The sequence below is a fragment of the Bos indicus x Bos taurus genome, unplaced genomic scaffold (assembly GCF_003369695.1).
Source record: "Bos indicus x Bos taurus breed Angus x Brahman F1 hybrid unplaced genomic scaffold, Bos_hybrid_MaternalHap_v2.0 tig00003393_arrow_arrow_obj, whole genome shotgun sequence".
Lineage (NCBI taxonomy): Eukaryota > Metazoa > Chordata > Mammalia > Artiodactyla > Bovidae > Bos > Bos indicus x Bos taurus.
Window position 1 is genome coordinate 1550 of NW_020867657.1, and position 27329 is coordinate 28878.

At 53.2% G+C, this 27329-nt stretch overlaps 1 pseudogene; it reads left to right on the forward strand.

Annotated features, from left to right (window-relative positions):
- Positions 1 to 26692, forward strand: LOC113888989 (annotated as a pseudogene).
- Positions 26693 to 27329: the final 637 nt, after the last annotated feature.

Sequence of the window (27329 nt, forward strand, 5' to 3'; positions counted from 1 at the left end):
GCCAGCTGCCAACCTGGGGTTCTGAGGTCTTCGGGAGCCCCGGAAGCCCTGCAGCCACTCCTTCGACACCCCCGAGAGCCGGGTCTGGGGCCTCTGGGAAGAGCTGGGTGCGGGCAGCAGCGGCCACCTCCCCGAGCAGGAGCTGGCCCTGGTCTGCCAGAGCACTGGGCTCCAGGGCCTGGTGAAGGAGGTGAGAGGGGATGGGATGGACCGCCCCAAAGGGCTGAGTCTTTGTGGTTGGTGCTGGACCTAGAAAACCCCTTCACCCTCAGACACTGATTCAGTTGTCACTGTCTGATCTAAAATCCTGTGCTGACTCCCAGGGCTTGTGCTGAGGGTCCGTCTCGGGCCACCTTCACGCAGGACCCTCCTCTGCCTAGAGCTGTCTCCCCTCTCTGGTCTCCCTAGGCCTACTGCCCAGCCCAAAGGTTGTGCCCATAGCATCTGGCTGTGACCCTGGCAGCTGTGTTCAGCCCTTCCCTCCTTTGGGGCCCAGGGGAGGAGGGGGCAGTGCGATGGGATGGGCCCTGCCTTGCTGACCCTGAACCGCTGGGATTCCGTACACACGTGTCCCGCACACACACGTCCCACCGTCCAGCAGACTCCCTCACAGCAGACTCAGGTGGGTGTTTGGGAGATGCGGGATGCTCAGCTGGGTGGAAACTGACCAGATGTGTGGATTTCACAAGCCCCAGCCAGGAAGCCAGTGCTGGATAGCAAGCCTCTGGCTTGGTGGGGTGGGGGCTGGGCCTGGGCGGGGCGGTCAAGGCTGCTGGGGAGCAGCCTCTGAGCAGATGCCTGAGGCGCTTTTATTTAGGAACCTGAAGACCTGTTCAACAAGCTGGACCAAGATGGGGATGGCAGAGTGAGTCTGGAGGAGCTCCAGCTTGGCCTGTTCAATCATGGGTCCCTCGACCACTGGAACTGGCCCCGCTTGTCAAACCCAGCAGGTCCTGGTCTCGTTACCAGGTAAGGTGGGGCGATTAACTCTTGAAGCCCAGGGTGACTGCCATCACTCTCCTGAAGGCCTGAGCTCTCTGCCTGGTCCCCAGAGTGGGTTCATCCTGCACGAGTCCAGCTGGAGTCAAGCAGACTTTATTTACACTGTGATGTTGGCCGGTGCGTTTGGTTCATGTCTGTCTCGGGGTGGTCAGGGCTCCTTCTCCCACCGCAGGGCACGGTTGTCCTGGGGAGTCTTGCTGCCGCCTCTTTGGCAACGTGGTTGATCCTGTAGTTTGTGGGCGGTGGTGCAGGAACAGTGTGGCCTTGTTCTCTGCTGGGCTGGGCGCGTCCGAAAATCAGGTTTCTGCCCCTGAAGCCACTGAGATGGGGAAGGACTTGGGGTAGTGAGGACAGTGCCCGGCCACCTGAGGGCAGGGACTGCATGGTGCCCACAGCCCGCAGGGGAGGGCTCCTCCCAGGGGCCTCGGCCCCTTGATCCTGCCCAGGAAGCGCTGACATGGCCCCGGGGCCACGTCCTGTGCGTGTGGACACCAGTGTGACCGGGCTGCAGGTGTGGGGCCTCGTGCAGCAGACCGAGGTTCTCCTGCTCCATCAGGCGAGCCCCTGGGTCTGGTGGTCTGGGGACACCCACCTCATAGAGGAGGGGGCCGCTGCTCCTCCTTGTTCGGGCCCCAACAGCCAAGGCGTGTCCCGGGGGCCCTCCCTGGGGCAGGAAGCAGCTTACCGGCCACACCACAGCCTCACCCGTCAGCTTTCTGGCCGAGGGATTTTTCTGCTCTTGTCTCCAGCCCTGAATCCTGAGGACACGTGCCCTCTGCTCAGGCCGCTTCGCCTCTTCTGAAGCCCATCTTGGGTTTCTATGCATAGACTGGGTTTCCCTCGGCTGGTGTGTGCCTTCCCAGGCTCTTCCTCTGGGAGGACAGGCGGGAAGCCATTGCTTGTTCAGAGAGAAGTTACTTCGGGGGGCCCTGCAGGTGCTGGCGCGTCCCCCCGCACGGTCTCAGGCAGATGGCCCTGAGCCCTGGGCTCGGGTCGCCTCCGCGGAGCCTGCAGTTCCCTCAGGTCCTCTGGGCACCCTGTTCCCTGCAGCAGGAATCAGGGGGAGGCCACGCCCGCCGAGCACAGATGGTGAGGTCACGGAAGGTGCGTGGGGAGGCCCGCGGTCCTCACAGCGCTGGTCCCCGTGTGCAGGTCCCGGAGGAGACTGTTGGCCAGACCACCACGTCGTCCCTTGTGTCTGTGTGCTCGGGCCCCCGTCTCTTCTGCAGTGTGGATGACCGCAGCGGCTTCGCCTTCCTGGAGCAGATCATCTCCTTTGGGGCCCAGGAGGGCGTTCACAATGGCAGGGAGGTCTTGCAGGTGTGGGCCGGTCACGCGGCTGCCCCAGCAGAGGCGTCTGGGCGGGGAGATTGGGGGGAGCCGCTGCCCATGAGGGAGGCTGGACAGAGAACCTCGCAGACACAGGCCCCATGGAGGGAAGGCTCGCCATCCTCACTTTTTGCTTTATTTTTTGATATCGATATGTAGGACCTCTTAACTTAGAAACATAATAAGTAAACAGCAGAGAAAGCCCACAGCCCGAAACAAATCCTTTAGAGGGTAGGTTTCAGTATCTCAGACACCCCGCAGTGCGTGTCGGCCTCCGAGCGGATCCTGGGTCCTGGAGGACAGGAGGGCCTCTTAGTGACTGCAGCACGTGGGCGTGGACACCAGGAGGCGCCGCCCACACGTGTCGCGCGGTTTTTCTAATCTGGAAGCTGCTGCCCAGACCTCTTCGTCCTCTGCTCCCCCCGTGATTTCATTGCTGAGAAGCGTGCTCTCAGCGTGTCGTGGCGGCAGCTTCCGGGTTGCTCCGCAGGCTTTAGCGTCCTGTCATTTTTCTCCCAGAAGCCCTCGGGGCCATGGAGAAGCGTGGAGGTTCAAGTCCCCGTCTCCCGCTTTACAGGAAGGGCTTCCCCGTGGGCCCTGCCATGTGCCTGCCCCACCCGTGTGTCTGCAGCTTGTAGTCACAAGCACCAGTCACCGAGAGAGCAGCCACGCCACCCGCGTTGTCACTAGGCCGCCGGCAGGTGCGTGGACGTTCCCAGCCTACTCTTTTTCTTACTGTGGTAAAATACAGAAAGCACCGTTTTTCTGTTCTTTTAACTTTACCTTCCCCAATCCTGAAGGGCTTCCCTGGTGGCTCAGAGGTTAAAGCATCTGCCCGCAATGCGGGAGACCTGGGTTCAATCCCTGGGTCGGGAAGATCCCCTGGAGAAGGAAATGGCAACCCACTCCAGTATTCTTGCCCGGAGAATCCCATGGACAGATGGAGGAGCCTGGTGGGCTACAGTCCACGGGGTCGCAAAGAGTCGGACACGACTGAGCGACTTCACTTTCCCCAATCCCGAGGGGGAATGGCTGTGACTCTCGGAAATGCCTGGCTGTGGCTCATCGCTCTATCAATCGTTTCCATCAACAGAACCCACATTGTTCCTATGTCTGTTCGTGCTTTTTAGAGATACATCAAGGATTCTTTGTGTCTGAAATGGCAAGAATTCAACTCCCACTTGGCAAGAGGAGGACATCAGGGATCTTTGTGATCAGCTGGGAAAGGAGGAGGATGTTTAGGCTTGGGAGTCCCAGCTCTGGGGGTTGTCAGGACTCTCCTGGCCTCTGGGTCTTGGCTTCAGGCCTAGCACCCTTGCATGGTTCCCCAGGACCCCGTGGTCTATATAACACTTGCCTTGACAGAGAAAAAGCCCTTCTCCAGCCTCCCTATCAATCCCCAAAGTCCTCTGCTTGCATATGCCCCCTTCTGTGTCTGTCCCTTTGTCCAAGAAGGGGGACTTTGTCCAGCCTGAGTCGTGCCCATCTCCAAGGCAGGGACAGTGAGGGGAGGAGCTGTATGTTGACAGTGGGAGGGGGACATCAGTGTTGACAGGGACCTAGGGAGATGTACCCTAGAGGGATGGGAGCAGGGGAGAGGCTCCATTCAAGAGGTGGAGACTTTGCAGACAGAAAAGAAAGGTACTGGGACAGTGAGGTCTGGGCCTGAGAGAGCCAGCAAATATCTGAAGACCCACTCATCCTGCCTGCCTGACAGGCCTTTCTGTTTTCAGAGCCTTGACTTCAGTGTGGATGAGAAGGTGAACCTTTTGGAGCTGACCTGGGCCCTGGAGAATGAGCTCATGATGGTGGGCGGGGCCACCCAGCAGGCAGCCTTGGCCTGCTACCGCCAGGAGCTGAGCTTCTGCCAGTAAGAGCCCCGCTGGTGGAGGGGGGCGGGGCGTGGGGTGCTGCTGGCCAAGCTGGCCTCCTCGCCCAGGACACGGGCAGCCTGCGGGAGGAGAAAGGGTGCTTCCAGCGTGGTCACAAAGCACGGCATGGAGATTGGGCCAAGAATGCGTTCCTTTTTCATTGGGTTTGGCTCCAGTTGAGCTGGATATTCAGGCCATCCGTCTACTGAGCCTGTTGGCACAGAGATTGTTACTGTATTTTTATTGATGTACTGAAGCTACAGAAAAGGTTGGCAGTAATTCCAATCTCCATCCTCACGACTTTGCATCTCGTTAGGTATCGACAGATTGAGACCTCTGACATCAGGCAACTCTGCAGAGGGGCCCAAAGGAAGACTGCTTTGGTAGGATGAGGAAGGGAGACAAGCTTGGTGCTTCTCCAGTGGGAAAAACAGGCACCAGGATAGCCAGTGCACCGAGCCTCAGGCAGGGCCTGGGGTGACCGGACAGAGACAGGAGTCTCCTCTGCTCTGGGCAACTCCCTGGCTCTTAGGTGCTAGGCTACAGTTGGCAAGGCTGTGACCAGGCAGGATAAGGGGTGGCTCCTTTCTCCCCTTCATGCGTCCAGTCCCAGGTTAGGTGCTAGGGATCCCTGGGGCCTGAGGCCCAGCTGCAGGCAAGAGGGAGTGTGGATAATTTCCCACCTCTTCTAAGGCCGTCTGGAGGGGTGAACACTGCACGCCCCAGGCTTGAACCTCTTGGTTCAGAAACCTGCTAGAAACCCCATTGCAAGCCAGTTGGCTTCTTGCTGTATGTACTTCTGTAAAACAGACTCAATAGCTGCAGAAACCATCCTGGTAGGAGGAGGGTCAGGCTTCCCGGGTGGCGTTAGTCATAAAGAACCCACTTGCCAATGCTAGTGCAACCCGCTTGCCAACGCGAGAGGCCTGAGAGATGCGAGTTCCATCCCTGTGTCAGGAAGATCCCCTGGAGGAGGGCATGACAGCCCACTCTAGTATTCTCGCCTGGAGAATCCCATGGACAGAGCAGCCTGGAGGGCTACAGTCCATAGGATTACAGAGTCAGACATGACTGCAGTGACTTGGCACACGTGCACAGGAGGTGGGTCAGAGCCCAGCGCTGGCCACTGCTCAGCACTCTTAGGCCAGCCGAGTTTGTTCCTTCAGACTGACTCGCTAGGCCCAGAGCAGTGTCCCCAGTGATCCCTCCCTCCTTTCTGCAGGGACCAGGTGGAGCAGATGGCCAGGGAGCGAGATAAGGCCAGGCAAGACCTGGAGAAAGCTGAGCAGAGGAACCTGGAGTTTGTGAAGGAGACGGATGACCTGCACTCTGCCCTGGAGCAGCTCACGGAGGAGAAGGTCGGGTAGGTCCTGCCGGGGTCTTGGGCCAGGGCAGATGGTGGACCCAGGCTGCTGCCAGCTGAGGCCCTGCTGTCTCACCTGAGCCCGCAGCAGGGAGTCCACAGACCAGGCATCACCCATGAAGTGGGCTGAGCGGACTCTGCAGAGTCAGCCCGGCTGGTGGTGGACAGACCAGAGGAAAGCATTTCTGACCTTTATGAAAGTCCTTCCCTCTCTCGATGTGTCACCTGCCTCCCTGTGGTTCTTTGCCGTGGCCGCGTTTGGTTCCATCCCAGACAGGGGAGGTGCCGGGTCCCCTCTGGACGCACATGGGGCTCCCCGCTGGGGGGCAGCCTGACTGCACACGCCGTTCCTCCACGGCCAGCGCTGCCCTCCCCAAGCGCCCACAAGCCGACGGTGACTGATTTCAGGCCATCAGTCGGGGAGCTGAGAATGGATTTGCGTTGGTCTCAGCCTGGTTGACCTGATTCTCCCGACCACCCCGAAGGGACTCGGTGAAGTTCTCTCTGAGTCAGAGAACCGGAGACTCGTTATCTCCATCCAAGAATCTGGTTGGGGGATACAAGGCCTCAAGGGCCATGTGGGTGTTTGGATTTTGCTCCATGAGTAACACGGTGTCATTGGCACATTTTTAGAAATAGCGTTTGCAGTTGTGTTAGGTTGCTGCTGCTGTTGCTGCGTCGCTTCAGTCGTGTCCGACTCTGTGTGACCGCATAGACGGCAGCCAACCAGGCCTCCTGTGTGTTAGGTTACTCTAACAGAAAAGTATTAAGGGATACATGTTCATTGTAGAAAACTTGGAAAATACACACACGAGGAAAAATAAAAGCAAACATTTCATGTCCACAGAGGTTATTGCTCCTGACCTTTCTCACGTGTCCCTCGCTTCTTCCTGTGTGTGTGGTCGCTTTCAGAGAGGTGTCGTTGCTGTAATGTTGCATATCCTTCCTGAGCACCCGTCATGAGGCTCTGCCATATGTTACTACACCTTTCCCCTTTAAAGAGGGGGGTGATATGATCAAGTGTGTAAAACTCACCCCAAGATCTGCAGGCTCTTAGGTTAATCGTGCTCATCAAACTGTTGCCCTGAGTGACAGCTGCCCTTGTGCCCCAAAGCTCTGCGCTGAGTCTGAGGGAGGCCGAGCCAATCATTTCTGGTTTCGACCACAGTCAATTGATTGTGGACCCGGGCAGGCTCTGCCGAAATAAGAGTTTCCACTCATCTTCACTCTAGATATACTGGGTTTGAGAGTTTTGTTAAGCAACTGTTTTAGTAATGTTGTTCAGTCACTCAGTCGTGTCCGACTCTTTGCGACCCCATGGACTGCAGGGCACAAGGCTTCCCTGTCCTGCACCATCTCCCGGAGTCTGCTCAAACTCATATCCATCGAGTCAGTGATGCCATCCAGCCATCTCATCCTCTGTCGTCCCCTTCTCCTCCTGCCCTCAACCTTTCCCAGCATCGGGGTCTTTTCCGATGAGTCAGTTCTTTGCATCAGGTGGCCAAAGTACTGGAGTTTCAGCTTCAGCATCAGTCCTTCCAGTGAATATTCAGGACTGATTTCCTTTATGATGGTTTGATCTCCTTGCAGTCCAAGGAACTCTCAAGAGTCGTCTCCAAGACCACAGTTCAAAAGCATCAATTCTTTGGTGCTCAGCTTTCTTTATGGTACAAATCTCACATCCGTGCATTACTACTGGAAAAACCATAGCTTTGACTAGATGGACCTTTGTTGGCAAAGTGATATCTCTGCTTTTTAATATGCTGTCTAGGTTGGTCATAGGTTTTCTTACAAGGATCAAGCATCATTTAATTTCATGGCTGCAGTCATCATCTGCAGTGATTTTGGAGCCCAAGAAAATAAAGTCTGTCACTGTTTCCATTGTTGCCCTATCTGTTTGCCATGAAGTGATGGGACCGGATGCCATGATTTTAGTTTTCTGAATATTGAGTTTTAAGCCAGCTTTTTCACTGTCCTCTTTCACTGTCATCAAGAGGCTCTTTAGTTCTCCTTCACTTTCTGCCTTAAGGGTGGTTATCATCCGCATACCTGAGGTTATTGATATTTCTCCTGGAAATCTTGATTCCAGCTTGTGCTTCATCAGCCTGGCATTTCACATGATGTACTCTCCATATAAGTTAAACGAGCAGGGTGACAATATACTGCGTCGACGTACTCCTTTCCCAATTGTAAACCAGTCTGTTGTACTCTGTCTAGTTCTCACTTTTGCTTCTTGACCTGCATTCAGGTTTCACAGGAGGCAGGTAAGGTGGTCTGATATTCCCATCTCTTTAAGAATTTTGCACGGTTTGTTGTGGTCTACACAGTCAGAGGCTTTAGTGTAGTCAATGAAGCAGAAGTATGTGTTTTTTGTGGAATTCTCTAGCTTTTTCTGTGACCCAGTGGATGTCGGCAATTTGATCTCTGGTTCCTCTGCCTTTTCTAAATCCAGCTTATACATCTGGAAGTTCTCGGTTCACATACTGTTGAAGCCTAGCTTGAATGATTTTGAGCATTACTTTGCTAGCATGTGAAATGAATGTAGTTGTGTGGTAGTTTGAACATTCTTTGGGATTGGAACACAGGAAAATGAAATCTGTCAGTGCTTCCACTTTTTCTCCTTCTATTTGCCATGAAGTGGGTGCTGTGATCTTAGATTTTTGAATGTTGAGTTTCAAGCCAACTTTTTCACTCTCCTCTTTCACCCTCATCAAGAGGCTCTTTAGTTCCTCTTTGCTTTCTGCCATTAGAGTGGTATCATCTGTATATCTGAGATTGTTGATATTTCTCCTGGCATTTTGCATGATGTACTCTCTATGTTAAATAAGCAAGGTGACAATAGACAGCCTTGATGTCCTCCTTTCCCAATTTTGAACTAGTCCATTGTTCCATGTTCAGTTCTGTTGCTTCTTGACCCACATACAGGTTTCTCAGGAGGCAGGTAAGGTGGTCTGATATTCCCATCTCTTGAAGAATTTTCCACAGGTTATTGTGATCCACATAGTCAAAGACTTTAATGTAGACAATGAAGCAGAAGTAGATGTTTTTCTGGAATTCTCTTGCTTTTTCTATGATCCAGTGGATGTTGGCAATTTGATCTCTAGATCCTCTGCCTTTTCTAAATCCAGTTTGTACATCTGGAAATTCTTGGGTTATGTACTGTTGAAGCCTAGCTTGAAGGATTTTGAGCATTACCTTGCTACCATGGAATAAGTGTAACTGTGCTGTAGTTTGAACATTCTTTGGCATTTCCCTCCTTTGGGATTGAAATGAAAACTGACCTTTTCCAGTCCTGTGGCCATTGCTGAGTTTTCCAGATTTGCTGGCATATTGAGTGCAGCACTTTAACAGCATCATCTTTTAGGATTTTAAATAGCTCAGCTTCACTAGCTTTAGTGATAAAGCTAAGGTTTGGCACTGTTTTCCCTGCTGATAGAAATGGTTGTTGCAAAAGATCACTGCAGGGTTTGAGGGGAAGGGCCCCGCCCCATCCTCTGTCTGCTTGGGATTCGCTGTGTGCTGGTTTTCCAAGGCTTGTGGTGGAGGCTGACTTCTCTGCGCCTTCAGTCACCAAGGGCCCTGATGCTGCCTTTATTTACCGATGCATTTTTTTTTTTGATGACGTGGAAAAGGTTGAATGGCCAAGGGGTGCACCTGCCAGCTCGCCCCATGGGCCGAGGGACACGCTGGCTCCCTTGTGTGGGGTCACCTCTGCTAGCCCCGAGTCGGGCAGTTCATGAGGCCTGTGCTGCCCCACAACACTGCAGCTCACCCGTCTATCAGGCGGGAACAAACGAGTCCCTAGTGCCTAGGCCAAGTGTGCTGACGGGAGACCCCGGGGAGGGAGAGGCCCAGATGGCGCCCCCGATGCACCGTGTGCCGTGTGCCTTGCAGACGCCTGGAGCAGGGCTACCGGGGGAGGCTGAGCCTCCTGCGTGCGGTCCGAGGTGGAGGTGGAACGTGAGCTGTTCTGGGAGTAGGCCCGGCGGCAGAGGGCCGGGCTGGAGGAGGACCCGCGGCACCTGCAGGCAGAGGAAACCGGCCTCCACGAGAAGCTGACCCTGGCCCTGAAGGTAGGGAGGTCAGGGTGCTGCGGGGTGCCTCCTCAGGACCCCCCACCCGAAAAGAGGGAGTCCACATTGCCCGGGGTCCCTCCTCCACACCCACACCTTCCTGGGCCAGGTCTGAACCCTCCCCGCGGCCCTGGGGGCTTAACGCTAAAGAACGTTTTCTGCAGCCACTGAGAGAGCCCATTTCTCAGCCGAAGCGGAAGCGTCCTGTCTTCTCCAGGAGAGACCCAGGCCTCCTCTGCAGCCGTGTGGGCCGCAGGATGGGGGCCCCGGGGCTCTTGCCCTCGACTCCGGGTCAGCGGCTGCCGCCTCGGCTGCCTCCCTGGAACCACAGCACTAGACCAAACACAAAAGCGTCACCCGCCCCCAACCCTGGCTGTGTGACCTGGATCGGGGGCACTCTTCCTGGCTGTGGAGAGGGTCCCTGACCTGCTCCCCGCCTGCCTTTGCTTCCAGTGAGGTGGCTCCGGCCCCACCTTCTTCTTCCCTGACTGTGGGTTCCTCCACACCTGCCCTGCCTCCCTCCCCCAGAGGAGAAGCCAGGCCTGACTTCTGGTTGTATCCTGTGTCTCCGGACACCGCCTTCCTTCCAGTGGACTCCTGGGCTGTTGCGGGGCAGCTTCAAATCCGTCCTTTCAAAGACGGCTCGGGAAGGGTTGTCACCGTCTTCCACTCGTGCTGCTTATGACCTTCTCGAGAGCTCAGGTGGCTGGGAGAGCCTCCCCCAGGGCTCCTGCCCGGGAGCCCTGCCTCTTTCTCCCTCCTCCATCCTGGCCAACCACTGACCTGTGTCTCGTAGGAAAATAGTTGATTGCAGGAGATGACTGAAGTCGTGGAGAAGCTCTCAGACTCAGAGAAGCTAGTCCTCAAGCTGCAGAATGACCTGGAGTTTGTGTTGAGGGACAAGGCAAGTCCTCTTGCAGACTCTGAGTCCCCAGACAAGCACCTGTGGGTGTTGGTAAAGGGCGTCAGGGTCTTGATGGAGAATACACAGGAGACGGAATTGGGTTTTTCTGCTAAAATTCCACGTGCTGCTCAGTCACTCAGTCATGTCTGAATCTTTGTGACCCCCATGGACTGTAGCCCGCCAGGCTCCTCCGTCCGTGGAATTTTCTAGGCGCAGGCAAGAATACTGGAGTGGGTGCCATTTCCTGCTCCGGGGGATCTCCCCACTCCGGGACTGAACCTGCGTCTCCTGCGTCTCCTACGTTGGCAGGCGGGCCCTTTGGCACTAGTGCCACCTGGGAAACCTAAATGCTGTGATGCATTGGAAGTTATTAAGGCCACTTCGCCTGGAGTTTCCTCCCCTTCAGGCAGTGCAGGGGTGCAGGTGACTCCCCAGTGATGCCCTGCATTGACCTTCTGGTGACGAGGCCTGGACCAGGCAGCAACTCTGCACAGACCCCAGTACTGGGGTGAGGAGCGCTTAGAGACCTGGCCCTTTCTGTCACCTTGAGGGGAGGAGGGGAAGGGAGGGAGGTGCAGGGTCCGTGCAAGGGGCCTCCCAGGTGGCCGAGGCAAGAAGGCAGCCCAGGGTCCAGGTGGGAGCATGACCACCTTCCTGAAATTCGAAACATCCTTCTGCTCTGAGACCTTTGAAACGAGGGCAGGGAGGAAGGGGAGGGACAGGTGGCTGCGCCTGCAGATGCTGAGCATACTGCGGCAGTACGAGGGGGTGGCAGCCCACCCTCTACCTGGCCTGAGGTCCTGGCCCTCACTTTCCTGCTTGCATCCGGCTTTCAGCTGGAGCCTCAGAGCACAGAACTCCTGGCCCAGGAAGAGCGATTCTCAGAGATCCTGAAGGAATACGAGCTTAAGTGCCGGGTAAGTGTCCCCCTGCCCTGCCCGAGGGAACGTCAGGCACTGTCTGCTCAGGACTGGGTGGCCCTTCCCACCTCCTGGCCTCCACGTAGGGGGTGGCCCAGCCTGGGTCCACAGGAGCATCCCTACATGAGCCGGGCAGGCATAGCCTCTGACGTGGGCTTCTTTCTTCAGATGAGGTCTTCTGAGCTTCGTGTTTTTGTTTTTTCAAATTTTTTTGGCTTTGTTGCATGGCTTGTGGGATCGCAGTTTCCTGACCAGGGATGGAACCCACACCCTCGGCAGTGAAAGCCATGGAGTCCTCAATGCTGGACTGCCAGGGAATTTCCCGAGCCTCATGTTCTGCAAGGAGGCAGTTGGGACTTTGCCTGCCAGGCACCTGTGCCCGGCCCCGCACAGGCTGCTCACCCCAGTCCCAAGGCCCCTGTGTGTGTCCGGGCACCCATGCAGGGCTTCATCTTGTTTCCTGTGGTTGAGTGTATGCATTTCCTGGGCCAAACCTACATGTGAGCCCACTCAGCTGGCGTCGCCACCATTCAGAGCAGGGTGCAGGTGGTGAACAGTCCCTGCTGGGAAACAGATCACACTGTCACTCCCTCAAGATTGTCCAGGACTCCGGCAGATAAAGCATGATTGTTTGGCATTAAGGGTCTAGTATTCACTTGCTTCTTAATGGTTTCCCTCCTGATTAACGTAAGAACTGTCTCTCTGCACGTGATGCTTTGGTCACACCAGAGGATAAAGGTGAGCCCGTGCTCGTCTGCAGTGTGACGTGACCCCTGCCTCCTGCCTGCCACACCCCGAATCCCGGTGCCCCTGCAGTCCTGTGTATGGGTCACCTATGTAGCCCTTCTCAGAGACCGAGTGGTGTGTGGGTTTTGTGGTTAACTTTCTGGGAGGAACTCTCCTTCCTGCCGTGTTTTCTCCCCCACTTTGAGCACCTGTGACTAACCAGCACTTAATACGTTGCTTTAGTGCACCTGAACTTTTTCATACAGGTGTAACCCTCTTTGTTTTTTTCACATGACTGTCACCTAACTGTTGCTACTCATTTCACTTTTGATTCTTGAAATTTTGGCAAAAAAAAACTTTACATTTTGGTGCTACTTATTCAGAGATCTTCCCTCTTTTGGGGGGACATTTTTGGCTGTTTCAAACTAGCATTGAGAACGTTAAAATTTTTTTTTTTTTAATAATTTCTAATACACAAAGTTGCAAATGTCTGGGCAGCCAGCCCCTCTGTGTGTGCTGACTCGGTGTGGCTGGCCCTGCCTTCCTCTCCAGTGCTTTCTGAGCTGCTGTTGAAACTTCACCCTCTCCTGCTTTCTTGCTGAGCTCACCTCTCCTGCTAATGCTAACGTGAGAGAAGCCTCGAGGGTTCCAGAGCCTCAGACCTAGGGCTTCGCTGTGTGCAGTGGACTTGCTGCCTTTCCTGGCTCTCGGGGCAGCATCCTGTGACTGCCTTCAGCATCCACAGGCACCCCAAATTCACGTGCAACCCACACGAAAGCAGGCATGTGGCTCCCCAGCCCTGCTGGGCGCACCCTGGATGGACAGGCTGGGACCCAGGACAGTGCATGTCATCCTTAGGCACTTGGAACAGAGCAGTCTGCCTGGCATCATACCTTAAGGGTTTCTGGCTCTGCTGAACTTGCGGAGCATGGATATGCTCTTACAGTGGCCGTGTGAGGGGGGAAGGAACCACTGAAGGGGCAGGGCATTGGGCAGAAATGATTCTGTCTATGTTTCCTGCCACATCAGCACTGCTCAGTAAAAATAGCAGTCACGTGTGTACTTCCAAGTTTTCCAGTGGTCACATTAAAAAAGGTAAAAGAAAAAAGTAAAAAGAAATGGGTGACGTTAATTTTAATAACATTTTATTTACTCCATTACTTTCACAGTGTCATCATTTCAGCATATAATCAATATAATCACATTTTAAGTGAGCTATTCTGCATCCCTCTTTGGGAACCTGGTCTTTAAGATCATTGTAGAGTTTATGCTGCACACCTCAATCCAGACTGACCATGTCAGAGATGCTCTGTGGCCTGTGTGGTGTCATTGTGGGGTGGGGGGCTGGGGCGCACACACCCGCCGCCCCATGGGCCTCCCTGCAGCTCTCGCTTCCTGGCCTTGCCCTTTCCCCGGGACAGAGGTGCTCGCTCTGGGGAGATTGCGTATTTGCTCAGGAGTTTCTGAAGGAGGTACAGTGAGCCTAGTAAACATGTGCTTCCTCTAGGATCAGCAGGGCCTGTCCCTTCTCCCACATGGCCTAGAGCCACCAGTTAGAGGCTCCTCCTCCCAGGGTGGGTGTGGACACAGGCCAGGCACTGGCCACCAGGGAGTTCAGAAAGATCTGAGAGGAGCTGCCTGCAGAGGAAACTCAGATTAAAAAATCAGAGAGGAGGGACTGCCCTGGTGGCCCAGTGGTTAGGACTCCACTCCCGATCAGGGGGCGTGGGTGTGATCCTTGGTTGGGGAACTAAGGTCCTGCAGGCCGCATGCGCAGCCCCCAGAAAAGGAGAATCAGAGTGGGCAGTGGGGCCTTGAGGGTGTGCGTGGTGTGGACCCCAGAGCCTGGGTCCCGGGGGAGGAGCCGGCTGGAAGCGGCATCGCATGTGGCGTCCTCCAGGTGGGGTGACCACGGCCCACCCGAGGCGGGGGGAGGAGCACGTGGACCCACCGTCACGGGTGAACGTGGCGCTCGGGCCGTGGGACCACCTGGGAGAGTGGACTGTGCGCGCTGCCCTTCCTGCCCTGTAAAAGCCAGGTGACCAAGTGGGCGCGTTGAGTTATATTTCATTCTTTGCGTGGATAAATGATGCTTGTTACAAACGAGACCCTTCTTCTTTTATTTTTCCTCTGTGCTGTGCAGCTTGCAGGGTCTTAGTTCCCTAACCAGGGAGCAAACCCGAGTCCTCTGCAGGGAAAGCACTCAGTCCTAACCGCTGGGCCACCAGGAAGGTCCCAGAGGCCCTTCCTCTTAAGCCTCATGTCCCCCGAATCTCCCCTACCCCTTACAAGCATGCCCCCCCAACCTCTTGTGGTTTCAGGTGTTAAAAGGTCTCTGTATTTTCTCTATTTCTCACTTTCACTGCACTTTTTCCCCGAGCCCCTTCTAGGTATCTAGTGATGGAAGGTGGTGCCAGGCATAAGACGGTGGGAAATGACTCCCACTCCTTGTCGCTCCCAGAGCAGTTCGGTGCCCGGGTATAGTGTCGGTGCCCCGTCCTGGAAGTCGGGACCCGCTCTGCTGGGGCCTGAACTGTTCCCCGGGTGCAGGCCCTGTGCCCCGCTCCTGGGCCTGGTGGCCGCAGTGGCTGGAGGAAGTGTCTGGCTCTGCCCACAGGACCTGCAGGACCACAACGACGAGCTGCAGGCTGCCCTGGAAGGTCTGCAGGCACAGGTGGCCCCGAGTCAGCACGGCCGCCTGCCCCCGGGACACGGCCGGGGTAGGAGCTGACTGCTTGGAGGTGGTGGGTCTGCTGGGAGGCGGTGGGTCGGTGCTCATGCCCCGGGGGTGGGGCGGTGGGCCAGCCCGCTATGCAGGGGGTCACAAGTCCTTCGGACCACTTGTGTGGGAGAAGGGGCCTATCTGAGGCGAGGGGTTTAGGCAACCCAGAGCCCCAAGGGAGATGGAGGAGGATGAAGGTCCTACTGCTTGGACAGAGTAAGTGGTGAAGGTTATGATGACCTTGCTGTGACCTCAGGGCAGGCGTGTCCCCTGTGAGCCTCCTAAGGCAGCGGGGACGGAAGGAGATGCCCCCAGGGAGGGTCATCTGGGAAGGGGAGCAGAGAGCGGGCTGGGGGCGAGGGGGGACGGCCTGCGATGGCTCTGACAGGGCAGTCCATGTCAGCTTTCCTCGGAGCCTCCGAGGGCAGCCGGGGGGTCTTCTGCGCACCTGGCCTCTGAGGGGGGCCCTCACCTGCACCTGCAGCAGTGGACTCTGCTCCCCGAGCCACAGCCCTGCTGCCCTCAGCCAGGGGTGGTTGGCGCGTGGCTGCTGTCATCGCATGCCTCGATGAGTGTCAGGGGCCCGTGTGGCCGCAGGGAAGGGGGCGATGGTCTTTATCCCTGGACGGGCCTGAGCTGCAAGGAGTGTGTGGCCCTTGTTGAGAGCCAGGACCTGCGCCCCGGGTGTGGTGGCCATATGGCTCTGGGTCGTAGCACCGGAGGGAGCCCCAAGCTTCATGTTGGTGCCGACGCAGCCAAAGCGCTCTCCGGCTGGAGCCTTTTCTCTTCCCCTCGCCCCCATCTAAGGAGGAGGGGCGGTCAGAACAGCAGCGCTGTGGTGCAGGGGCCACATGGGTGGTAGAGGACGGGCTGGCTGTGCATCCAACCGGGGCCACTCCTGACCCAGGCAGCAGCTTCCTGTTGTCAGGGCAATGGGATGCTCTCTTTCCTAAGGTGCTTATCCCAAGTTCTCTCGGCCGGATGTTGCCGAGTCTGTCCCTCTTTTTCATGGAAAACATTCGGGAACTGAAAAGAGCAGGCGAGAGGTCAGGATGTGTCTGCTCCCTTCACTTTCCAGCCCATCCACCCGCATGAATGAAACCCCAGCAGTGGCCACACTCCCATTCTGAATCAATATGAGTGTGCCCCCTACCACGCGTGGCATGGGGACACCTGGGCCCAGGAGGGCTGGCCGTGAATCACTGCAGATGGTGACTGCAGCTATGAAATTAAAAGATGCTCGATCCCATGGTGTTCTGGGCAGAACATCAATGTGCATGTCCTCTTTATTTTCAGGCACCATCACGTTCGTGGGTGATTCTGCCCCAGCGAGTATAAAAACAGAGGTCATGTTGGAGCTGCTGAAGGAGCGTTACCAAGAACTCAAGATCCAGCTGGAGACCAAGGTCAGGGAACTGAGGGAGGCCACAGAGTTAGGTGAACTTCCTGCTGCTGAGACGTGTCTGCACACACGTCTGCCCAGAGTGAGCGCGCTCAGGGGGACGGAGGTTTGCAGGGAATGTGTGTGACCTTGACTTTGTGCCTTCACCCTCTTCGGAAGGAGGCAGGACAGAAGGAATAGCTAATAATGGGAGGGAGCAGGGTCCATCCCCGTGTCCAGAGGCTGGTGCAGAGGCCAGACCTCCCTGTTTGCCCTGCGCTGGGAAGTCACAGCCTCCAGCTCTGTTGCAGCTGAAGCAGATTCTGGGAGCAGAATCTTAGTTCCTGTGATTGCCCTGCACCAGGGGCTCCCCAGGTGGCGCTAGTGGAAAAGAGGAGATATGTCGCCAATACAGGAGACATAAGACATGCAGGTTCAATCCCTGGGTCGGGAAGATCCCCTGGAGGAGAGTGTGGCAACCACTCCGTCTTCTTCCTGGAGGATCCCATGGACGAAGGAGCCTGGTGGGCCACAGTCCACAGGGTCACACAGAGTCGGACACGACTGAAGCGACTTGGCACGCAGGGGCTCCTAGGCCACCCTGGCCAAGCCTGTCTTCTTGGGTGAATGTGTCTCTTGCTCTGTTACTTGATTGTGGTGGGTTTTGTGGAGGGATGGTGCCCACAGCTTGTCAGGTGTCACCATGGCCACGGGGTGGTCCTGCCCCTGGGTGCCTGCTGTGGCCTTGCCTTCCAGGCCTCGTGGAGGTGTTGTTCCCCTCTACCCTCCTCCTGCGGCTGCCTGCCAGGCCGCCAGCCTCCCTTCTGCACCTGCGGGCCTCCCCACAAGGCTGCAGTGGAGGTTACAGGAAGTGATGGAAGCAGGCGGCCACACAAGCCGTGGGGAGCCTTTCATGGGCCCCGGCACCCTGTTGAAGCTGGGCCACCCGCTGTTTGGGTTCTGCGCCCGGCAGCCTTGATTCGTCAAGTGAGTTGTGTTTAGGGGTCCCCAGTCGACATCACTCATGCCTCTCTCCTCAGGTTAATGACCACGAGAGGGAAATGGAGGTGTTGAAAAGGGCCTTTGCAGAGGAGAAGAGGCAGCTGGAGCAGGCCTTCCAGCTCGAGGTTGGCGTGCTGCAGGGTCAGAAGGCCGAGCTGGCGATGCTGCACGCGGAGTCGCAGGAGGTGGTCCGAGGCCTGCGGGAGGAGCTGCAAAGGAGGGAGGAGCTGGAGCGGGGCCACACGTGGTGGCTGAGCCAGGAGAGAGCACGGCTGCAGGAGGCGCTCCAGCGGCTCAGGTCCGCCACCCCAGCTTTGCGTGATCTCAGGTCCAGGGTTTGTTGCCCAGAACCCGGATTTGAAATTGAATTTGGGCAGATTGCTCAGAGTCACAAGTACTTGTTACCTGAGTGGTGAGCCCTGAAAGAGCAGGTTATTTTACACAGGGTCTGACTTTTCTTTCGGCTGCACTGTGCGCATGGCATGAGAGAGCTTAGTTCCCTTACCAGGGATCGAACCTGTGCCCCTGTGGTGGACGCATGGAGTCTTCACCACTGGACTGCCAGGGACGTCCCAAGGAGTCTGACTTTAAAAACACAGTCTCCCTCATCTGTCATCTCGTGGCTCCTGGGGAGGTCGATGAAAGGCCTAAATGCCCCCAAATAATGGGAAAGGCCTTTAGTTTGGGTTAGTGGAGTTCTTGAAAGAAACCGAGATTTGTGAGCAAAGGAGAGAACAGGTTTATTTGGAAAATTGGAACATGATCTTCTGTGCTAGAGAAGGGCCCACACGCCCATCCTCCGGGCCCCACCAGGGAGCTGGGGCTGGAGGCCTGAGGGGAGGCTAAATGTGGGGAGGAGGTCTGTGAGCTGGTGATGGAGTGTCAGGTGTGCAGCCTGGCCCTCCTCCCCGGGCCCCCTGGGGCCCAGGCCGGCACCCACTCCACCTCAGGAGCCCAGGCCTCTAGAAGGGCTTTGCCAGGAGCCTCCCAGCACCACCCAGGAGATGACCTGGGTGACTGCAGGCAGGCCCAGCTGTGTGTTGTGGTTGCGGCTCACTACCCAGTGTCTTTTGGTCCTGTGAGCGCCCACACGGCACTCCCGCAAGCTCATCGCGTCCTGCAGAGACAGAGTCTTTGTGAGCTGTTGTGTCCCTTGTCTGGGCAGAGGACACTGGCTCACCGCACACACAGGTGTGTCCAGCTGAGGAGCCAGCTCCTGCCCGCAGGGTGACCATGCCACGTTGCTTCACCGGAAAACAGATCACGTGGGATTTATGATAAGCCAAGGAATAAATGTCAGTGCACCTCCCAGCTTGAGAAAGAAAATACTGGCATAGCCAGTAGCCCCAGGCTCTGTTCCCAGACCCCCCTCCCTTCCCCCCGAGGCGCCTGGACTGTTTATCACCCTCTAGACCTTGCTGTAGGCCTCTGCCTCAGACGCGGGGGTCCCCCATGATGTGGAGCCTTGGTCGTGGTGGGCTGACCTCTGAATTCCCTGCTCCATGAAGCAGAGGTGGTGCTGGGCCTCACAAGTGGCAGAGCCTCAGGTGAACGTGTGGACCCACTGTTGCAATTGCGGCTGCGATCGGAGGCTGGTCTCTGGCCCAGTGGACCTGCGAGTCCACATCAGGCCCCTGGCACACTCCGGGGCCTTTCGTGCAGGAGCAGCCCAGTGGCCACACGCCCTCTCTGCTCTCTGTCTCGGGCACTTCCTCTGGACAGGCACAGGAGCCGGTGCTGTCCTCGTCCTCCACCCAGCCCCCGGGCCCAGGGGCTGTGCTGGGCCTCTCCCCGCTTCTCCTGACTCGCTGCATGCCTTGGCTTGTTGGCCCCACAGATGACATCACAGTTCCAGTCTCAGTGGTGTCCGGATCATTGGACAGGGTTTCCCGGGCACCTGCCACCTGCTGTCACAGCTGAGGGAGCAGCCGGGAGTGAGACAGGTGTTTGCAGCTTTCGGCCCCAGGTGGGTGGGCGGACAAAACAAGGCTCCATTCTTCAGCATCTGTAACCCTTGTTACAGGTCTGTTCAGGTCTTATGTTTCCTCCTGGGTCTGTCTTGGTAGATTGTTTCAAGGCATTTGGACATGGCCGTTTTTCAAATCTCCAGACCGGGCGTTGTACTGAATGGTCCTCAGCTTGGATGCCAGGTTAGATGCCTTCCTTATGGGGCCATCTTCTTTACTCTGATGTGTGGTCTTTTGTGAAACTGTCTTTGGAGTACATTCCCTCAGGTTTTTTTTAATCTGAAAATGTCTCAGCTTCTCTCCCATTTCTGAAGGCTGGTCTTCCTAGAAGCACAAACCTTGATGTGCAGTTGAAGGTTGCCCTCTGCCCTCTGCCCTCTGACCTGGGCAGGCTGCTCTGTGTGAGCATCCATTTTCCATTGCTGCAGTGATGAGTTACCAGGAAGTCAGAGGCTTAAAGCATCATCACTTAGGATTTCACGGTGCTCGAGCCTGGAAGTCAGAAGTGCCTACGACTGGGCAGGAGTCTTGGTGTTGGCAGCCGCCTTCCTTTCTGGAAGCTCGGGAGGAAACCTGCAGGCCTCCCATTCTTTTTTTTTTTTTTAATTTTATTTTATTTTTAAACTTTACATAATTGTATTAGTTTTGCCAAATATCAAAATGAATCCGCCACAGGTATACATGTGTTCCCCATTCTGAACCCTCCTCCCTCCTCCCTCCCCATACCATCCCTCTGGGTCGTCCCAGTGCACCAGCCCCAAGCATCCAGTATCATGCATCGAACCCGGACTGGCAGCTCGTTTCTTACATGATATTTTACATGTTTCAATGTCATTCTCCCAAATCTTCCCACCCTCTCCCTCTCCCACAGAGTCCATAAGACTGTTCTATACATTAGTGTCTCTTTTGCTATCTCGTACACCGGGTTATTGTTACCATCTTTCTAAATTCCATATATATGCGTTAGTATACTGTATTGGTGTTTTTTCTTCTGGCTTACTTCACTCTGTATAATAGGCTCCAGTTTCATCCACCTCATTAGAACTGATTCAAATGTATTCTTTTTAATGGCTGAGTAATACTCCATTGTGTATATGTACCACAGCTTTCTTATCCATTCATCTGCTGATGGACATCTAGGTTGCTTCCATGGCCTGGCTATTATAAACAGTGCTGCAATGAACATTGGGGTACACGTGTCTCTTTCCCTTCTGGTTTCCTCAGTGTGTATGCCCAGCAGTGGGATTGCTGGATCATAAGGCAGTTCTATTTCCAGTTTTTTAAGGAATCTCCATACTGTTCTCCATAGTGGCTGTACTAGTTTGCATTCCCACCAACAGTGTAAGAGGGTTCCCTTTTCTCCACACCCTCTCCAGCATTTATTATTTGTAGACTTTTGGATCGCAGCCATTCTGACTGGCGTGAAATGGTACCTCATAGTGGTTTTGATTTGCATTTCTCTGATAATGAGTGATGTTGAGCATCTTTTCATGTGTTTGTTAGCCATCTGTATGTCTTCTTTGGAGAAATGTCTGTTTAGTTCTTTGGCCCATTTTTTGATTGGGTCTTTTATTTTTCTGGAGTTGAGCTGTAGGAGTTGCTTGTATATTTTTGAGATGAGTTGTTTGTCAGTTGCTTCATTTGCTATTATTTTCTCCCATTCTGAAGGCTGTCTTTTCACCTTGCTAATAGTTTCCTTTGATGTGCAGAAGGTTTTAAGGTTAATTAGGTCCCATTTGTTTATTTTTGCTTTTATTTCCAATATTCTGGGAGGTGGGTCATAGAGGATCCTGCTGTGATGTATGTTAGAGAGTGTTTTGCCTCTGTTGTCCTCTAGGAGTTTTATAGTTTCTGGTCTTACGTTGAGATCTTTAATCCATTTTGAGTTTATTTTTGTGTATGGTGTTAGAAAGTGTTCTAGTTTCATTCTTTTACAAGTGGTTGACCAGATTTCCCAGCGCCACTTGTTAAAGAGATTGTCTTTAATCCATTGTATATTCTTGCCTCCTTTGTCAAAGATAAGGTGTCCATATGTGCGTGGATTTATCTCTGGGCTTTCTATTTTGTTCCATTGATCTATATTTCTGTCTTTGTGCCAGTACCATATGTCTTGATGACTGTGGCTTTGTAGTAGAGCCTGAAGTCAGGTAGTTTGATTCCTCCAGTTCCATTCTTCTTTCTCAAGATCGCTTTGGCTATTCGAGGTTTTTTGTATTTCCATACAAATTGTGAAATTATTTGTTCTAGCTCTGTGAAGAATACTGTTGGAAGCTTGATAGGGATTGCATTGAATCTGTAATTTGCTTTGGGTAGTATACTCATTTTCACTATATTGATTCTTCCAATCCATGAACATGGTATATTTCTCCATGGCCTCCCATTCTTGATCCACATCTTCCTCCTCTGATGCCAGCAGTGACTAGTTGGTCCTCCTCGTGCTCCATCCTGACTCCCAGTCTTCTGCCTGCTCTTCCACAGAGAAGGGCCCTAGTCGACAGTCTAGGACACTCTTTCCATCTAAGGGCAGTGAATTAGCAGCTTTAATTCTGTTTGTTGCATTGATTCCCCTTTGCTATGAAATAGCACATTTGCAGTTTCTGGATGCAGATGTCTTTTAGAGGCTGTTATTCTGTCTCCACAGGAGGTGATCTGAGTTGTGTCATCTGGTTGCTGTTAGCTTCTCCATCTTTTGTGGTTTTTCTTTGGTGTGTTTAGGTGTGTATTTCTTTCATTTTAACTTTTTATTGAAGTGTTATATGCACACACAAAAAAATACACACGTGTATACAGTTGGAAGAATTGATGAATTGGACACATCTGTGTCACCACACCCAGAACACGTCCCCAGGGTCACTATTCCAAGTCGGGATAGTGGTAACCCCTGGGGGGGGGCTCTGGGGAACCCCATTTTTTGTTCTCGGTGCTGGTGTTCCTAAGAATGGAATTGTTGAGTCATAGGGCAGAGGTGCCGTTTTCTTTTTACTTACCATACTTAGAAATATTATGCCTGCTGAGTATATAGATTTGTGTCCTATGAAAATCTTTCAGATATTCTTTGTAAAATATTGCCTCTCCACTCCGTGGCCTTTTCAGTTGGATGTATGATATTAGATCTTTTCACTTTTCCTGCTTTTCTTAACCTCTCTTTCATTTCTTGCAGCTTCTTTTCTGTACATGGCATGTTCTGGGTACTTTTTCATATCTCTGTGTTCCAGGTCAGTGATTCGTTCTTCAGCTATATCTAATCTACCAGTGAGCTTTTCTTTTGACATTGATTTTTTTTTTCATTTTCTAACATTCTATTTGGTCCTGCCTGATCATTTCTGATAGCTTCTTGCTTGCTTATCCACTTTTAATTTCCATCTTTTATTTAAGTAAACATTTAGTAATATTTATCCCAAGTTTGTGTCTGATAATTCCAATATCTGGGATCTAATTCTGTTGTTTTGGCTTCTTCTGACTCTCATCAGTGGTCCTTTCCCACATACGTTGTGGTGACCTTTGATTGTGAGCTCATGTTCACACGATGTTTATCTCTGGGACTCTTGAGAGCTGTAGTAGAGGGTTCTCCCTGCAGAAAGGATGTGTTTTGCTTTTTCCAAGAAGACTTGGGAGCCTCTTAATCTGAGACCGCTTAAGCTATTCCAGGGAACCAGCCCAGCACACGCACCCCTGGTGTGGTTTCTCCACACCGATGTAGGTGTTGGCCTCAGGGTGACGCTCAGGGCAACCCCATCTTTGTGCTGCTTGCTCACAGCTCTGATTTCAGCATTCGGGTTTTTGTTTAAGGCCCGTGGAGGCTTCTATAACCTTCTGTGAGGACACCGCACCTTAAATGATCAGCTATGCACGGCTCTGGTTATCTGGTGAATGTGGAGAACTAGGATAAGGCAGCCACCATCTTATTAGAGGTCCAGGAAACTGGAAACAGAACCCCACCCACCGCTGCCACCCACATACATACACACACCTGTCTCGAATCAGTTTTGTTTACCATCCAGGAGCCTGAATAACAGTTCAAAATACAGATCTCATTGGAGATCACTCTCCTCATTGAAACCCTTCATTTCTTGTAAACTTCTATTGACTTCTGTGTCTTAATTTTTCTGTTTAGTTCCTCATGAGAAAAATGAAATCATACTTATGCTTATGAAGGAGATACTTATGCTTGATATTATAAGAATAATATATTAAACATATGAGGTCATGTGCTTGAGTACTTTTAGATTGAAAAAACCAGAAGCTAATGCCAGGTAGAGACCTAATGTTTAGGGGAATAAGTGTCAGTGACACCAGCACATATGAAGGATAGATTTTCTGGGCGGCAGGTGTGGGTTTCAAGCTGCCTCCCCGTGCTCTTTATTGGTCAGTTGCTCATCTGTTGCACATCACTGGAGTTACCTTCCAGGGAGACTAAGAGCATTGGAAGCCAAGGGCTCCAGGCAGACTTGGCCTGGGCAGCCTCTGTCAGTACTTGCTTTCCCCTCCTGAAGGTTCCACGTTGCATCGGATCACCCTCCGTCCGCTGCCGCGGGCATCTTTCCAGTTTCCTCCAGTGCTGACCTCAGGGTGTAGGACAGGGGGCACTCCCCATAGGATTCAGCTTCCTGAGTCCTCATGTTCCTCAGCTTTGTGCTCGGGGTCCCTGGGGGGATTTCCTTGCAACAACTCTGTGAGGACTCTCACCCAGCATCTTGCATTGGTGCCAGCTGTGAGCACGGTGACATTTCAGTGAAGGTAAGGAGATGCAGGAACGGGCCAGCTGTAAACACAGTGAACCAAGGTGCCGAACACACTAGTCACTGGCTCTTTTAGGAGCTAAGAAAGCTTTGTTTTTCTGTAGCTTATCTCTTGGGAGATGCAAGCCAGAGCAGGTTAACACTGGATACAGGGAGGGACTGGTACCCTGTGTCCCCATCCAGGGAAGGAATGTGGGTCTGTGGGTCATTGCAAGACCAGACTCTGTTGGGTGACCAGCTCCTGGAATTCCCACTCTTCTTTCTTTTTAAAATTTGTTATCCAGAATCGAGTTGGAAAAGCTTTCTGAAGAAAACACGCTCTTGAAAAATGAGCTGGGGAGGATCCAACAAGAGCTTGAAGCTTCAGAAAGGACGGAGGCTGCACAGAGGTAAGGGCCAGCTCATGGGTCCCACCCCAGCCACCCATCCCAGACACGGTTTGCTCATCACAGAAGAAGCTCAGAGGGCATTACTGTAGAACGTGGGACGTGTTCACAGATAACCCACATTCCAGGAACAGTCAGCAGAGAACTGTGCTGCCCTCCAACCAGCCTTGATGGGCACGGGAGGGCTCAGGCGTCCTACAGAATACTCCATAGCGTGCTCAAGGGTCAGAGGAGGCATCCTGCATCCCTGTAGGGGCAGGAGGGCCTCTTACAACCTTCCTGGGCCAGGAGAATCTGTTTCTTCTTGTCCTGATGATGATTTCAGCCCTGCTGTTGTCCACGGTTCATTCCTGGTCTGTTGATTTCAGTGTGTCAGAGTCAGGGGTCTAGGGCAGGGGCCTGAGCACTGAGGCAGGAGCTGTGTGTATTGTAGAGGGATACTTGTTGGTAGATTTCAGCTTTCACTATCAGAGCCTCATCTAAGAAGGGTTTGGCTTTTTTTTTTTTTTTAATAAAATTCAAATGAGCTCAGCTGTAAACTGCTGAGAATGTGGTGTTGATTTGATAAAAAGTGCCTGACGATTAAAGTGTGGAATCCAGAGTGGATGGTCACCCAGCGATCACTGTTACGTTACAGCAATTCTGAAATCTGAAAGGTTTCTTCCCTCCAAGAACCATTTTCCCTAAGTTTGGTGCTGGGGCCCTTTTGACAGCAGATGTCAGCAAATGTAAGGCTGTGTTGATCGTTATGCTTCTGGGTGTGAAGAGCACTCCCACGTGCTGGAGAGAGATTAACATGTGCTGTGCAACTGAGGAATGTCGTGGAGGGTTTGTTCTTACAGTGCTGGCAGGGTTCCTCTGGCTCCCAGGCTGGGATCCAATTGGACCAGCAGCAGTAACAGTGCAGGACAGTGACAGACCAGTGGCTGTAGGGTATCGAGAACAGGTGTACAAACCAGCACCACGGTGACCACGGTGAGCAATGATTCATCAGTGACACTGTTAACTTTGCTTCTTCAACAGGAAGGAAATTGAGGTTTTAAAGAGAGACAAGGAAAAGGCCTGCTCTGAGATGGAAGAGCTCCGCACACAGGTTAAGTATTGACCCCTGGTGTGAAACGGATGCCCCCCTCCCTTTTCCATTGTTTTGAAATAATCTCAAACTTGCAGAAAGGAAACACAGAACATTTTTATGGAAGTTACAAGAGTTGCTGGCCCATCAGCCCCTCCCACTCCAAGTTGGGGAATCACTGTGGATATGACGGGGTGTGGCCTCGTCAGCCACAGCCGGGACCTCGTGTGGCTTGTCTGCCTTTCCTTGTTCTTAGGACCTGGTGCTTTTGAAGGTTATAAGCAGTTGTTTTGGTGTGTCTAAAACTTCCTTATAATTGGATTCCGATTATGTGGGAACATCCCCTTCTCATTCTATCCTGTCCGGGGACACAAGCTTTAGTGACGTCCTTAGATTCTTGGTCAGGTGCTGTTGGCCAGGCTTCTTCACAAAGTTACTTTCCCCTTGGTAATTACGGAACATTTTATAGGAAAATCCTTTGAGATGATGTGAATGTCCTGTTCTTCATCAAACTCTCACCCAGTTGTTCTCCCTGTTTATTTAATGGGTTATAATATGTTACCATCAGTATTTATTTTCATGCTCAATTGTCCCAGATTTGGCTAATAAGAGCCCCCTCCTGGTGAGTTCTGGGCCCTCCAGACAGGTCCTGGTCATTATTTGAGTACTTCCTTACTTTCTAGTGTCCCATGATATTCCAGGTTCATCTGGTACTTCCCTTGCCCCAACCCTGGAAGCAGCCACTTCTCCAAGGAATCCTTGGTGACTTTTAGCTCAGAATGGTACGTGGAGACCAAGATTTGGGTCCTGGGGGTGCTCACGGCTCCGGGATCATCACTATGTCCAAATACAGTTAGTGCGTGGAACTCGGGAGGGTATATTTATGATGCTCACATGCATGTGGTTTCAGGTATATTTATTTGTACACCTCTCTACTAGAAATCATAAATTCAAACTCTGAAATTCCAATATCACAGGGATGGTTCTAGCTTTCTCTCTCTGTATTTATAACTTATGCCTCTAGCAGTGAAAAGCCTGGTCTCCATCATCCTCAGTGGATGGACTTACTGTTTGGTCAGTCCCCTTTAGCCTGCACGTGAATGCCCTTCTCACGCTGTTTAGCGCTGACCACCACACTGGTCTCCCTTTGCGCCACGAATAAGTGCTTTCTGCACTTGGTCTCTCTTACTGGCTTTTGTACCCAAGCACACAGCTAGGAGGGCTTCCTTTGTGACTCAGCTGCTAAAGAATCCACCTGTAGTGCGGGAGACCTGGGTTTGGTCCCTGGGTAGGGAAGATCCCCTGGAGAAGGGAAAGGCTACCTACTCCGGTATGCTGGCCTAGAGAATTCCAAGGGGTTGCAAAGAGTTGGACACGACTGAGCTTCTTTCACTTCACTTCACACAGCTTGGATGTGTCATTCTTTTTTATTTTTTTTTAAAATTGAAATTATTACTGATAATTGCAGGCTCACATGTGGTTGTAAGACATATATTACAGAGGAATACACTCTGTCCAGTTTCCCCAGGGACCACGTTTTATTAAACTTTAGTATAGTGTCTGTGTTAGTATGCTAGGGCTGCCATAGCAAAGCACTGCAGACTGAGGGGCTTACACAACCAAGTTTATTTCCTCACAGTGCTTGGAGTTAGAAGTTCAGGTCAGGGCGGGGCTGGTTTCTTCTGAGGCCTCTCTCTGGTTTGTACACAACTGTCCTGCCTGTGTCTTCACGTGGTCGTCCTTCAGATGCGTCTGTGTCATCATCTCTTATTAGGGCACCATCATACTGCATTCATACGACCTCGTTTTACCTTAATCACCTCTTTCAAGACCCCGTCTCCAACTACACTCCCTCTGTACAGGATTGGAGGT